The following is a 14,522-nucleotide window of genomic DNA, read 5'->3' as shown; positions in this document are numbered from 1 at the left end:
ACCAACAAACCTTTCCTGGAATGAATGACTTTGTTGTTAAGGTGATGCGTTGTTGTTTTCTACCACAACAACACAAGGAATCAACAGAGGAAAATATACTTTCTATGCTTTAACCCGGACATTAGGAAAGCCATCACGCTCGCCGATATCTCATTTGCTAGCCCTAATCCAATTAGCATGTTAGCATCTGCTTAGCTTTCACATCGATTTAGCGGCTAGCTCGCCCAGCACCAAGATAAATGGGCCCTGCTGAGTTTGAGATCTTCGCTGGTCATGCTAGCTGGACTGCTAATTACAATCAGAAAGAAATAGTCTTGTCTTAATGTCTAGGCCTATCAATGTGTGGGAGCTGGTGCAAAGAATTATCCATGCAATATTCAGGTTCTAGTAGAAAATAGGATGCAATTTCAGGTCAGTAAGGATACCAAATATTAGATATATTCTTTCAACAGCCCTGCTCTCAGTTCACACTTGAAACTGAACCACATCAAACCAGTCTAAACTGGTATCTAGTGGAAAAGGTTCCTTTGGGTTGATGGCATAGGAGGGACTGCCCAGGAAATACCACCAGTATGTCACATTTAGGCTCACACTGCATGTTCATAGTAGTATTAGCCTGCGTTAAAAATCAGCCCAGGGCTGTTGATAATGCTCCTTGGGTGAAGATAGAACATTTGCTTGGCAATGGACCAGGAGTTAGTCTCATTCTTTCTGAGCCATTCTACCATGATTCATTAATAGCATGTCGCCTAGGGTCTGACAGCCATAATGTTGTTTCCATGGTAGCTTGTTTTATCAGTTTTACCCTCAGGAGAGGGATATTTTTGCAAGTCATCTTGTGTCTGCAATATGACAAATAACAGGCTGCTAGAGGGGATGGTACAATAGCCTCACGTAACCAGCCCCCTGTGAGGGCTTCTCAAATGTCAAACGCTGCTTTTCCAAATGGCAATCCAGAATAAACATGATAATTCTGGCAGCTAGCATTGAGGGGACATCAGGAAAGTGGTGAGAGAATAAGTATGTGTGAAGGAGGGGAGGAAAGAGTGAGTCAAGATGAAGTCAGAATGTGCAGCGCCGTCATTGTTTTGCAGAGGCTTGACAGGTGCTTGGTGGTTATCTTCAAGATCCTAGTGCTCAAGGATATGCTGAGAAATGTGTTAAGATGAGCCAGCAAATTAAAATCTATATGCAACTCAGAGGAAGACACTATTGGCCAAAGCAAAGCGTTTCTTGAGTGTTCTTTGAATCAAACCTACCTTCCATTACCAGTCCCGAGGGGACCGACGGATACTGTAGCTCACCAACCAGACTTGCTTGAGACACACATAAAACACTAAAGCCTACATATCTTAACTTTCCCTCAACCTTCCCAACCTTCCATGGCCTGTTGGGGAGATTGTGTAATCCCAGCCCATGTTTCCTAGGCAGGGATTAGCAATAATCCCCCCACACAAAGCGGGGGAGAGCCTACCTTCTCCCCAGCTTTGCTAATACTGCAACTACCTGCTGAGTCGCTTACTGAAACCCCCAAAGCAATGACAACCCACACAACCCAACACAAAGCCAAAGCCTCTGGTTATCGGTGAATGGTGAAAGCATTTTCCTCTCCCCATGTGTTGTGAACAGTTCCTGTTGCTGCCGCCTTTGAAAAGGCAATTCACCAGGGTATTTAAGATAACACTACCTAAAAGGTGTTGAAACGAGGGAATGGGAAGTAAAAACGTTTGTAGCTCCCTCTCCCCGTGAATCGCTCTCAGCGATGCTTTTGTGCTCTTACATGATGTAATACACTGCAAATTCGCATTAAACTGTGAGACGGGCCCCTACAACCGGGGGGGGATTGAATGTAGAATAAAGAAATGTGGCGTAATAATCTTTCCAATTATATTGAAATGGTAGGTGCGAGTCTGCCGGTTATGAAAATGGCTTTGTGCTAATGCCATTGACACAGAACACAGGCAGGGGATAAGAAAGAGGGGATTACGGGAGAGAGGGACGGCGGCTGAATAGGTGTAAGCAGCGCAGTATGCTAGAGCTTAGCTAACACTGACTGAGCTGATGGCAAGGTGTGTGTGTTATTGAAGTATAAAAAGGTGAGAACCTGGGAGAGAGAGGGAGGACGGGATTGGAGGTAGGGAAACGGAGAGAGAAAGAGAGCGCACAGTGAAGGAAGGTGTTGAAAGGAGAGAGAGAGAAAGAAGAGGGGGAATAGACAGGTGAGGTAAAGGAAAGGAGTGTGCTTCACCGGACCTGACCACTGTCTGGAGTCTGGACAATCTTAGTCTAGCAAGCTTCTCTCACCCAACAGACTTGGAGCTGATGTGGTCAAACTGGCGGGGCAGGCATAGAGAGTAATGCCAGGCAGTGAAATTAGATCATGGCTATCAATTGTTTGTCTTTTGCTCTAGTAAGGGGAGTATAGAAACCTTCTATGCTCTGGGTAGAAGTTGGCAGTAGGGACAGATCTAGGATCAGCTTACGCTCCCCTTCACCCTACTCCTGATAGCACTAAAGAAGTAGCCTAATAGTAACTAATGACATCCATTGCCTTATATGAAGTGTTTGATTGTGAGAGTACAACTTGTGCGTCAGAGTTACCATACACAGACAGCTTCACTTGAAAAGTGATTATCTAATTCCATTTCTATGGATTGCACTTCTCTAAAAGTGAAAGCCTCATTGAGCAATGCTTGAGCACAGCCAGCTATTAAACTAGGACACTAGGACACTTAAAAAACAAACTGATGACAGCATCGGCCAGTAAATCCAGGGGACAGAACACAAGCTGCTCTACCACCCACATGCTAAGGACATTGTTGTTTGACACTTTTATAAAACTCGAGAGCACCTGACAGTTCCCACACACACGCTGAAACACCTGCCATTGGCTGCCTGCTGGAGGCCTGGCTGTGTGTGTGTGTGTCTGTCTCCACAGAGAACACTAGATGAGAGGATCAGAGAGCTGACTGTTCGCATATGTTGTTTTTACCAGTAAGTGTGTACTAGTGTGCATGAATGAACATGTTTGTGTGAGAGTGAAAGAGAGAAATAATGTGTTTTGACACACAAGCCAGTTTAAAATCGGTGTGTGTGTGTTTTCTGATGCACAGGCCAGTGCTAACAGGCTGGGTAAAAATACCCCAGTCAATGAGACAGGGTCACCACAGGGCAGCCTGTCAATACAGTCAGAATGGCCAACATCTTAATTAGCTAGCTTCTCCCAGGTTTTTTTTTCTCACTCTCCATCCCTTTCTTTCTCATACTGAAAATATCATTTTAAGAGTGCATGTGCACAGGCTTAAAACAGTATTTTTTGGATGGGGATGTAGTGGGGGGGTATAGCAGTCTTGTATGAAGTTTATTCAACCCTCACTAACTGCCAATTCAAAGAGACACTTGTAAACAAGGAGCCGACTGTGTTCCTGAGGCATCTTCCAGGGAAAAGCTGTGTCACTGCTGCCAAGGGCAATGCTCTGGGCCAGGGCTTGATTGGAGAGTGTGCTCAGTTACCCAGAATAGTTAGAAGTCTATGTAAAAATAAAGTAAAACGGACCTGATGTTTAGAGAGGTTCTCGCTTGTTCTCTTTAAACAGGAAAGGTCCGGTTGAGGGCCTGATACTTCTCCCCAGGCCCGATACTGTTCCATTCATTCACTATATAAGGACCTACCCACTGGTCTATACAATAGCCCAAAGGCATTAACAGTAAGCTGTAGGCTTAACGGTAGCCTATCCCATGTTTGATCTGCTACTTACATAACAGTAGCCTATTTGTTTCCAAATGGCTACAGTATCACACAGATAAAAAGATTCAATAGATTTCCGATACATTCCAAACAACATTTCTGGTACTGTTGTGGTTCAGTTGTTCTTGGTCTTTTCAGTGAGAAAGGGGCTGGCTGGCGTGGGTACAGTATGTGACGCCATGCCCAGTGCCCACCAAGCCTAGTGCATGATGCCAGGGCTTTGCCAAGTGTGTGTGTGTGCAGATATGAGAGCGTGTGAGGCAAAGAGAGAGTGCTCATGACGTGCCCATCAGTGAGCGAGAGACCGAGACAGGCAGAGACAGAGAGAGAGAGACAGGCAGAGCGAGAAGGGCAGAGATAGAGGGAGAGAGAGAGCTGGAGGGTGGTCCTCCATGTCCCTTCTCTTCTCGCTCGCCAGCGGCCTCTGGTACGGTTCACTAGTCCTTCCTGACGACCCTGACCATATGCGAATATAAACAAGCTGTCCCTCGTGGTTAACAACCCCAAAAACATGCTCTTGGCTTGTCCCTCCACATGTATCTTCAGAAACATCAGTATCGCTGGCATCCCAAGGCTACAGTGTATCTAGTAATGTTGGATATGTATGAACACAAAATGGAGCTGAAGTCTGAGTCTCTCAAGGTAAAGATATGGTTGCAGGTGAATTCATCAGACCATTTCTAGGGCCCTATAAAAATCTGTGTTGTGGAAAACGATGACGGAATCGCAGAATTCAGACATTAAAAGGGAATTCAACAATATACACTGCTCAAAAAAATAAAGGGAACACTAAAATAACACATCCTAGATCTGAATGAATGAAATAATCTTATTAAATACTTTTTTCTTTACATAGTTGAATGTGCTGACAACAAAATCACACAAAAATTATCAATGGAAATCAAATGTATCAACCCATGGAGGTCTGGATTTGGAGTCACCCTCAAAATTAAAGTGGAAAACCACACTACAGGCTGATCCAACCTTGATGTAATGTCCTTAAAACAAGTCAAAATGAGGCTCAATAGTGTGTGTGGCCTCCACGTGCCTGTATGACCTCCCTACAACGCCTGGGCATGCTCCTGATGAGGTGGCGGATGGTCTCCTGAGGGATCTCCTCCCAGACCTGGACTAAAGCATCCGCCAACTCCTGGACAGTCTGTGGTGCAACGTGGCGTTGGTGGATGGAGCGAGACATGATGTCCCAGATGTGCTCAATTGGATTCAGGTCTGGGGAACGGGCGGGCCAGTCCATAGCATCAATGCCTTCCTCTTGCAGGAACTGCTGACACACTCCAGCGGCATGAGGTCTAGCATTGTCTTGCATTAGGAGGAACCCAGGGCCAACCGCACCAGCATATGGTCTCACAAGGGGTTTGAGGATCTCATCTCGGTACCTAATGGCAGTCAGGCTACCTCTGGCGAGCACATGGAGGGTTGTGCGGCCCCCCAAAGAAATGCCACCCCACACCATGACTGACCCACCACCAAACCGGTCATGCTGGAGGATGTTGCAGGCAGCAGAACGTTCTCCACAGCATCTCCAGACTCTGTCACGTCTGTTACGTGCTCAGTGTGAACCTGCTTTCAGCTGTGAAGAGCACAGGGCGCCAGTGGCGAATTTGCCAATCTTGGTGTTCTCTTGCAAATGTCAAATGTCCTACACGGTGTTGGGCTGTAAGCACAACCCCCACCTGTGGACATCGGGCCCTCATACCACCCTCATGGAGTCTGTTTCTGACCGTTTGAGCAGACACATGCACATTTGTGGCCTGCTGGAGGTCATTTTGCAGGGCTCTGGCAGTGCTCCTCCTGCTCCTCCTTGCACAAAGGCGGAGGTAGCAGTCCTGTTGCTGGGTTATTGCCCTCCTACGGCCTCCTCCACGTCTCCTGATGTACTGGCCTGTCTCCTGGTAGCGCCTCCATGCTCTGGACACTACGCTGAAAGACACAGCAAACCTTCTTGCCACAGCTCGCATTGATGTGCCATCCTGGATGAGCTGCACTACCTGAGCCACTTGTGTGGGTTGTAGACTCCGTCTCATGCTACCACTAGAGTGAAAGCACTGCCAGCATTCAAAAGTGACCAAAACATCAGCCAGGAAGCATAGGAACTGAGAAGTGGTCTGTGGTCACCACCTGCAAAACCAGTCCTTTATTGGGGGTGTCTTGCTAATTGCCTATAATTTCCACCTGTTGTCTATTCCATTTGCACAACAGCATGTGACATTTATTGTCAATCAGTGTTGCTTCCTAAGTGGACAGTTTGATTTCACAGAAGTGTGATTGACTTGGAGTTACATTGTGTTGTTTAAGTGTTCCCTTAATTTTTTTGAGCAGTGTATAAAAAATGTATTGAACTTAGTAGGAAATGAACTAAGGCAAGCATTAAATGGCGATAGCAGACACCCGCATAGCAGATGTTTTGGCGGTGTGGGAGGTAGAACTGCATTGAAGCTGTCAAATTGGTGAGTACCCCACATCAGTGAGCACCCACTCGCGTTAGAAGTTCAGAACGAGAAAACAGCCTATATAGAAATAATTACGCTCATATTGAAAAATCGTTAAACGAAATAATGAGGATTTCTATCATCCTAATTGAGGTGTAGAATACATCTCACATTCCTGTGTTCTAACTTGTAAACAAGGCTGCATGGGATTTCACCAATGGCAATATCCTCTAATAACAGGAGCCGCTTGTGGATTTCACAGCTCTAACACAGTTCCACCTCGACACCGCCAAAACAACCGCTATGCGGATGTCGGCTAAAGTGGTTCTGATCGAATAGAGCCCTAGATGTATTGAACTTATCAGAAAATTTCATTACATTTGCCTAAGTTAATCACAAGACACAAACAAAATGCTTCAGTGATTCATATTTTCCTGCAACTTTCTGAAACGTTACAGGAATGCCCATCAGTGTGTGGTGTGTGCGGTGCGTGCGTATGTCTAGTCTACACTGTGTAGCCGTTAGCGATAATGTTAATGATAACCTGTTTTTTAACTGTACTGTTTTGTCTTTCACATGTTTTCTTCATTTTTCCCAGACCTCAAAAGTGGTCTCCTGATGTGATTTAAGCATTGTTGTGGACTTAAAAGATTTTTAAAAAAATGTTTTCTATTAAAAATAAATTGGTTTTGAGAGCGAAAAACAAAAAAACTGGAACCTGGAAAAACAAAATTGAGAAAACAGAATCAGGCAAAAAATCAAATCAGATTTCTATAGCAAGCCAAAGGTATTGTTTCAAGATGTAAGTAATAAAGATATAACCAATAGAAACTAGACAGAATAATGACAATCAGGGTCCCATTCTAAGTCACTTTCAGAATTCCATGGCCCCAGTGGAGGGGAATGGATTTAACATGCACACTGAATCAATGTGAGCTATATCGGTTCATTGACCCCTCATGCCATCCATGTTAAATAATGCACTCCTCACTTAACCGCCACTCAACTTCCTAAACAGGCCCTCATTGTCTTTGAATGAGCTACACGGCCATGACAATGACTGCCCGCCACACAGGGATCTTGTTCCACTGCTTTGGTTACATGTCCGACGCAGCTAGTCAACCTTGGCTGTTGGCACAGTCAGTAATTACGGCTACAGGTAGGCTACAATGTTAATTTCATCTCCCTATGACTGCGCCAACACCCAGAGCCATTTGGGTCTGCCACTGACTACCAAGTTGAACCAAGGGTTCAAGAGTTCACGCAGTTGTTAACAAAAAAAGGTCACTCAAGCTATAATTACAGACATAACAATTGCAGTTCTCCTTTGAGGGGGCATGGTCTACATTGGCTAGGCTAATTATTGTGATATGGGAGCTTAGTTACAACTTAGAAACATGGAGCAGTTTTAATTCCTGTACCAGGGTCAGAACTATGCACTGAAAAAAGGGGTAGTGTACAACAGTTTATGGGTACAACATATTTTCCTGACACTGTTGACGAAGGCAATAATTTAGGGTGGACATGTTTCAAATTCAACAATATAAAAACACAAGATGGAACAATATGAACTCTATCAAACATTTGTGTAAAACTGACTGGATTTACTAGTTTTGGCACAGTAAAACAATGTATTTTACAACTCTTGGATGAATCACTCCCTGAGTGTTATTAAAACACATTTTGATGCGTCTGTTATTCAGATGCTAACTGAAACTCATTCCAAAACAACTTCATTCTGATGAGGTGCAGGTGGAAAACTCAGATCTGTGTCTAATTGGCTGTGGATGCAGACACCAGATGTTACACCAGGTGCTATGTAAGAAAGCCTACTCAAGTTTATCATATTCAACTAGTCTACTTCAAGCAAACCTAGGAGTTTTCTAGCTTTCTAGCTGTGTTAAGAAGCCTCGTTATGTTTAGCTGAGTTGAATGAGTGGCTCCGGCAGCAGTCTGCCTGTCTAAGCTTTGTGGGCATCCATCTCAAATCAAACCAAGGTTTATTGGTCGCGTACACAGTTTAGCAGATGTTATAGTGGGTGCAGCGAAATGCTTATGTTATTAGCTCCAAGAAAGGCAGTAAAATGTCCAACAAGTACACAAATAATAATAAATATTAAAAACATTTGAATTACTGTAACCGTAATTCAAATGCAAATCTATACATACATATGTATATACACCAGATGAATTTACACAAGATATACTAAGAATGATATGTACAGTAGATATATTAGAGTGAGCTATGTCAAGAATCAAGTATATAAATAAATATGTGGTGAGTATAATCAGTGTAACTAAAATGCAATGTACAGTAGTAGAAACATTAGAATGAGGAGAATACAGTATTTAAATACACAGTACAAAAGCCCATTGCAAAATGGATAGAATTGCAGGAAATTAACTTCTGGACCAGAGTCCGGAATGTAAATATATATGAGTGAATGGTGTGTATACACAGTATCAGGGCTCTACAGTGCGACCATTTTACTCGCATTTGCATCTAAATATTTAGCGTAGAGCCCCCTAGTATGGACAGTACGTGAATAGAAAAGGTGTGTACAGCAGTAGTTATATAGGATGAGCAATGACTAGTATATACATATGAAGTGGGTAAAACAGTATGTAACATTATTAAAGTGACTAGTGTTCAATGACTATGTACATAGGGCAGCTGTCTCTAAGATGCAGGGTAAAGTACCGGGTGGTAGCCGGCTAGTGACAGAGTCTAAGGTTCAGGGCAGGGTACTGGGCGGAGGCCAGCTAGTGTTGACTGTTAAACAGTCTGATGGCCTGGAGATGGAAGCTGTTTTTCAGTCTCTCGGTCCCAGCTTTGATGCACCTGTACTGTCTCTGCCTTCTACATGGTAGCGGAGTGAACAGGCTGTGGCTCGGGTGGCTGAGGTCCTTGATGATCTTCTTGGCGTTTCTGTCCAGCCGTCTACTGCTGCAGTGTCCACCAACACTGGCTCTATTCCCTCCAACTTTGCTCCCCCTTGGCTAACGGACACGCTCAATCATCCAGACACACAAGCGCACACACACACACACAGTCCTACACAGTCGCATACAAGTGAAAGCGGACACACACCTAAGAGAGTGGAAGCCTAACTGGGATCTGCAGATGTTGGTTTTTTTCTCCTTGGCAGACAACGCATGCCAGATCTCTGCCTGGCTGCCTTATCTGTCTGGAGTAATTGGGTTTTCCTGCCACTTCGACACAGTTCCACAACAGCCAACTTCCAAGGCAACCGTACGCAACAGCACACAACAGTGCTGAAGAAGAACTGTTACCTAGCTAGACAGACTGTAGAAAAATGAGGAACAAACCAACATACAAGAACAATCAATAGTCTGTGGTACTGCACTGCTAATAACGCAGTATGTAGCAGAAACCAAATGGGGCTAGACATTGCTAAACTGACTTAACGATTAACTCTGGTACTTTGATCGATAGAGAAAGTGACTAATGCTCGGAACCAGAACTCAAGCCCTGGCGCAACTAATCACAGCTTGCCTCGCCATCTCCATTTTTAAAAGTGATAGACATTGGCTTGAATTCGGAAGTATCATTTATACTCTGTCTATATTTATTTCCCTCCCACCCTCCTATCAGCTCTGTTTCTCATGGTAAACAAGTGATTGTATCCTGGAGGTAAGGGATGATGGATGGGCCTGTTGCTGGGTACGGAGACGATGCCTGACCCACCTCTGTTATCGCTCATAGCTGACAGGTTGACGTTTCTGTAATGGTCATTACTTCTGAGGGACATCCGAGGGCATTGACCCTGTCTGCACAAACAACTGTGTCTTCAGATACCTGGGGAAAAGACAAGAGCGCTCTCAGGAGGACAAGGAATCACTGAGCTATGAAGACAAAATGAATAGCTGCCATATTGGCATGGGTCTGTTAACAGAATGGACAGTGTGATCCGCTGTGCTCAGAAGTCTTGGCCAGGTGTCTTCAGTTGCTGTCCAGTAGACCAATCGACTGGTCGAATTTTTAAAACGTGTATTTTTCCATATATAGACATCCTATGTGTTTTAAGCGCACTGTTTAATTAAATAATGAAGACACACAGATGACTAGAGGGAGTCCAACCGCAATTGATTTGATCTGACCGTTTGGAACAATGTAAACAACACTAAATCAATTAAGCGTACCAGAGACTGTTGTAACGAGCCTTTATTACAGCAAAGACTAAAAAAAGTTGCATGCATTCGTGAATGCAATTGCCGACATGGAACGGTTTATTTATTGTTTACGCTAATTATTCAAGAGTTGCTCTGTTATTTTATTGTAAAACTAAAATGCATGATTGTATTTCAAATCATGAATGACGCGTATGCTGTGTGATGACACGAACGAATGAATGATTGATACAGTAGACTATATAGCCTATGTAAGTTACGGTATTAAGAGTAAACAGGATGAGCTCTTAGGCCCACAGCTCGATGATGGTTATACATAAGGCTGCTATTCTAAACCTACTAATGATAATGACATTAATGATCATTATAATAATAACAACAATAAGAAGATTAAGAAAAAGGAGGGTTATTAAGTTATTGTTATGATAAATATTATTTTTCTGACAATTTGGAAGGGTGTAAACAACACTAAAAAAATTATATGTAATACCAGAGAGGCTGTTCTAACGGGAAAAAAAGTGTAAAGCCTTAATTAAAGCATAGCAAAATTGTTTATCTGATATGTGGTTGCATGAGGCTTGGTGCTCACAGAATTAGTAGGCTATTAAACAAACACTCAAACAGGCAACACAAGCAGGATCTGTCTTATTTCTGTAGCTAGATATACACTACATGACCAAAAGTATGTGGACACCTGCTCGTCGAACATCTCATTACAAAATCATGGGCATTAATATGGAGTTGGTCCTGTCTTTACTGCTATAACAGCCTCCACTCTTCTGGGAAGGCTTTCCACTAGATGTTGGAACATTTCTGCAGGGACTTGCTTCCATTCAGCCACAAGAGCATTAGTGAGGTCGGGCACTGATGTTGAATGATTAGGCCTGGCTCGCAGTCGGCGTTCCAATTCATCCCAAAGGTGTTCGATGGGGTTGAGGTCAGGGCTCTGTGCAGGGCAGTCAAGTTCTTCCACACCGATCAACAAAGCATTTCTGTATGGACCTTGCTTTCTGCACAGGGGCATTGTCATGCGGGAACAGGAAAGGGCCTTCCCCAACCTGTTGCCACAAAGTTGGAAGCACAGAATCGTCTATAATGTCATTGTATGCTGTAGTGTTAAGATTTCCCTTCACTGGAAATAAGGGGTCTTGCCCAAACCATGAAAAACAGCCCCAGACCATCATTCCTCCTCCAAACTTTACAGTTGGCACTATGCAGTCGGGCAGATAGCGTTCTCCTGGCATCCGCCAAACCCAGATGATTCGTCCTTCGGACTGCCAGATGGGGAAGCGTGATTCATCACTCCAGAGAACGCGTTTCCACTGCTCCAGTTCAATGGCGGTGAGCTTTACACCACTCCAGCCGACGCTTGGCATGGCGTATGGTGATCTTAGGCTTGTGTGCGGCTGCTCGGCGATGGAGCAATGGAGACGAACATTTCTTGTGTTGACGTTGCTTCCAGAGGCAGTTTGGAACTCGTTAGTGAGGGTTGCAACTGAGGACAAACAATTTCTACGCGCTACACGCTCCAGCACTCGGTGGTCCTGTTCTGTGAGCTTGTGTGGCCTACCACTTCACGGCTGAGCCGTTGTTGCTCCTAGACGTTTCCACTTCACAATAACATCACTTAAGGTTGACCGTGGCAGCTCTAGCAGGGCAGAAATTTGACGAACTGACTTGTTGGAAAGGTGGCATCCTATGACGGTGCCACGTTGAAAGTCACTGAGCTCTTCAGTAAGACCATTCTACTGCCAATGTTTGTCTATGGAGATTGCATGGCTGTGTACTCGATTTTACACACCTGTCAGCAATGGGTGTGGCTGAAATAGCTGAATCCACTAATTCGAAGGGGAGTCTACATACTTTTGTATAAACAGTGCATTCGAAATGTATTCAGACACCTTCACGTTTTCCAAATTTTGTTAAGTTACAGCCTTATTCTAAAATTGATTAAATATTTTGTTTTTTCTCAATCTACACACAATACCCCATAATGACAAAGCGAAAACAGATTTTTAGAAATGTTGGCAAATTTGTAAAAAAAAATAAACAGAGATACCTTATTTACATAAGAATTCAGACCCTTTGCTATGAAACTCAAAATTGAGCTCAGGTGCATCCTGTTTCCATTGATCATCCTTGAGATGTTTCAACAACTTGATTGGAGTCCACCTGTATATAATTGAATTGACTAGACATGATTTGGAAAGGCACACACCTGTCTATATAAGGTCCCACAGTTGACAGTGCATGTCATAGCAAAAACCAAGCCATGAGGTCGAAGGAATTGTCCGTAGAGCTCCGAGACAGGATTGTGTCGAGGCACAGATCTGTGGAAGGGTACCAAAAATATATTTGCAGCATTGAAGGTCCCCAAGAACACAGCAGCCTCCATCATTCTTAAAGGGAAGAAAGTTTGGAACCACCAAGACTATTCCTAGAGCTGGCCTTGGTCAGGTAGGTGACCAAGAACCCGATGGTCACTCTGACAGAGCTCCAGAGTTCCTCTGTGGAGATGGGAGAACCTTCCAGTAGGACAACCATCTCTGCAGCACTCCACCAATCAGGCCTTTATGGTAGAGTGGCCAGACGGAAGCCACTCCTCAGTAAAAGGCACATGAGAGCCTGCTTGGAGTTTGCCAAAAGGCACCTAAAGGACTCTCAGACCATGAGAAACAAGATTCTCAGGCCTGATGAAACCAAGATTGAACTCTTTGGCCTGAATGCCAAGCGTCACGTCTGGATCAAACCTGGCACCATCCCTACTGTGAAGCATGGTGGTGCCAGCATCATGCGGTGGGGATGTTTTTCAGCGGCAGGGACTGGGAGACTAGTCAGGATCGAGGGAAAGATGAATGGAGCAAAGTACAGAAAGATCCTTGATGAAAACCTACTCCAGAGTGCTCAGGACCTCAGACTGGGGGGGAAGTTTCACCTTCCAACAGGACAACGACCCTAAGCACACAGACAAGACAAAGCAGGAGTGGCTTCGGGACAAGTCTCTGAATGTCCTTGAGTGGCCCAGTCAGAGGCCGGACTTGAACTCGATCGATCGTCTCTGGAGAGACCTGAAAATAGCTGTGCAGCGACGCTCCCCATCCAACCTGACAGAGCTTGAGAGGATCTGCAGAGAAGAATGGGAGAAAGTCCCCAAATACAGGTGAGCTAAGCTTGTAGCGTCATACCCAAGAAGACGAGGCTGTAATCGCTGCCAAAGGTGCTTCAACAAAGTACTGAGTAAAGGGTCTGAATACTTATGTAAATGTAATTTCTATTTTTTATTTGTAATAAATGTGCAAACATTTCTAAAAACCTGTTTTTGCTTTGTCATTATGGGCTATTGTGTGTAGATTGATGAGGGGGAAAAAACGATTTAATAAATTTTTGAATAAGGCTGTAACGTAACAAAATGTGGAAAAAGTTAAGGGGTCTGAATACTTTCCGAATGTACTGTATAGTGTATCTGGATGATTTATAAAGCCAGGCACATTTAACAGTTAGGCTGTTGATTATTGACCTAATTAAGTTGGGGTATCCTCTCTCCTCACTTTTCTTAGATAATTAAGGCAAGGGCTGTTTTCTCGTCTCCTAACTCCACTGCTGCCTCCGCCGCATTGTTCTCAACACCAATATGCTGGGTAACTTTGCTATTATACACATAGCAACATGGTCTAGAAAAAGTAGCCAATTCAACAGCGCACTGATGTTTCAGAATCGCGGACAGCGACCGCTATCCAACGTAGGAGAAAGCGCATTTGTTATAAAATAATATTATTTTTATTAGTGTTGCACCATTGTTCTTATGTAATATAACCATATACAATTTCAGTAGTGCATGTCTTAGAGTGATGAACTGTGCCATCCCCACTGCCTCCACAATGGATTAGTCCACCCAAACAGGCACGATTCATACAGTCCTGCACACCATTCATTATTTTTAGTTTTTGCTACTGCTCGACTAAAGAAATCTCGGTCGACCAACAGCCTATCGACCAGTCGACTAAATGGGGTCAGCCCTACTGTACAGACAGAGTCATCCACAGTGACACCCCAGTGAGACATTATAGACCCACCACATCCACCATCCTGCTGTGTGATTAAAGGCCCTGTCCATCCATCGGTACACACTGATCTCAGTACAGGGGCTCCTCCAGAAGCTCGACCCTCGGTGC

General features: G+C 44.1%; 1 protein-coding gene across 3 annotated transcripts in view; it reads right to left on the bottom strand.

Annotated features, from left to right (window-relative positions):
• LOC121533153 (testis-expressed protein 2-like) overlaps nt 1-14,522 on the bottom strand; it is a 58,302-nt gene that overhangs the window by 38,631 nt on the left and 5,149 nt on the right. The window lies entirely within an intron of this gene.

Source organism: Coregonus clupeaformis, unplaced genomic scaffold, assembly GCF_020615455.1.
Source record: "Coregonus clupeaformis isolate EN_2021a unplaced genomic scaffold, ASM2061545v1 scaf0066, whole genome shotgun sequence".
NCBI lineage: Eukaryota > Metazoa > Chordata > Actinopteri > Salmoniformes > Salmonidae > Coregonus > Coregonus clupeaformis.
This window is presented reverse-complemented; position numbering and strand designations above follow the sequence as displayed.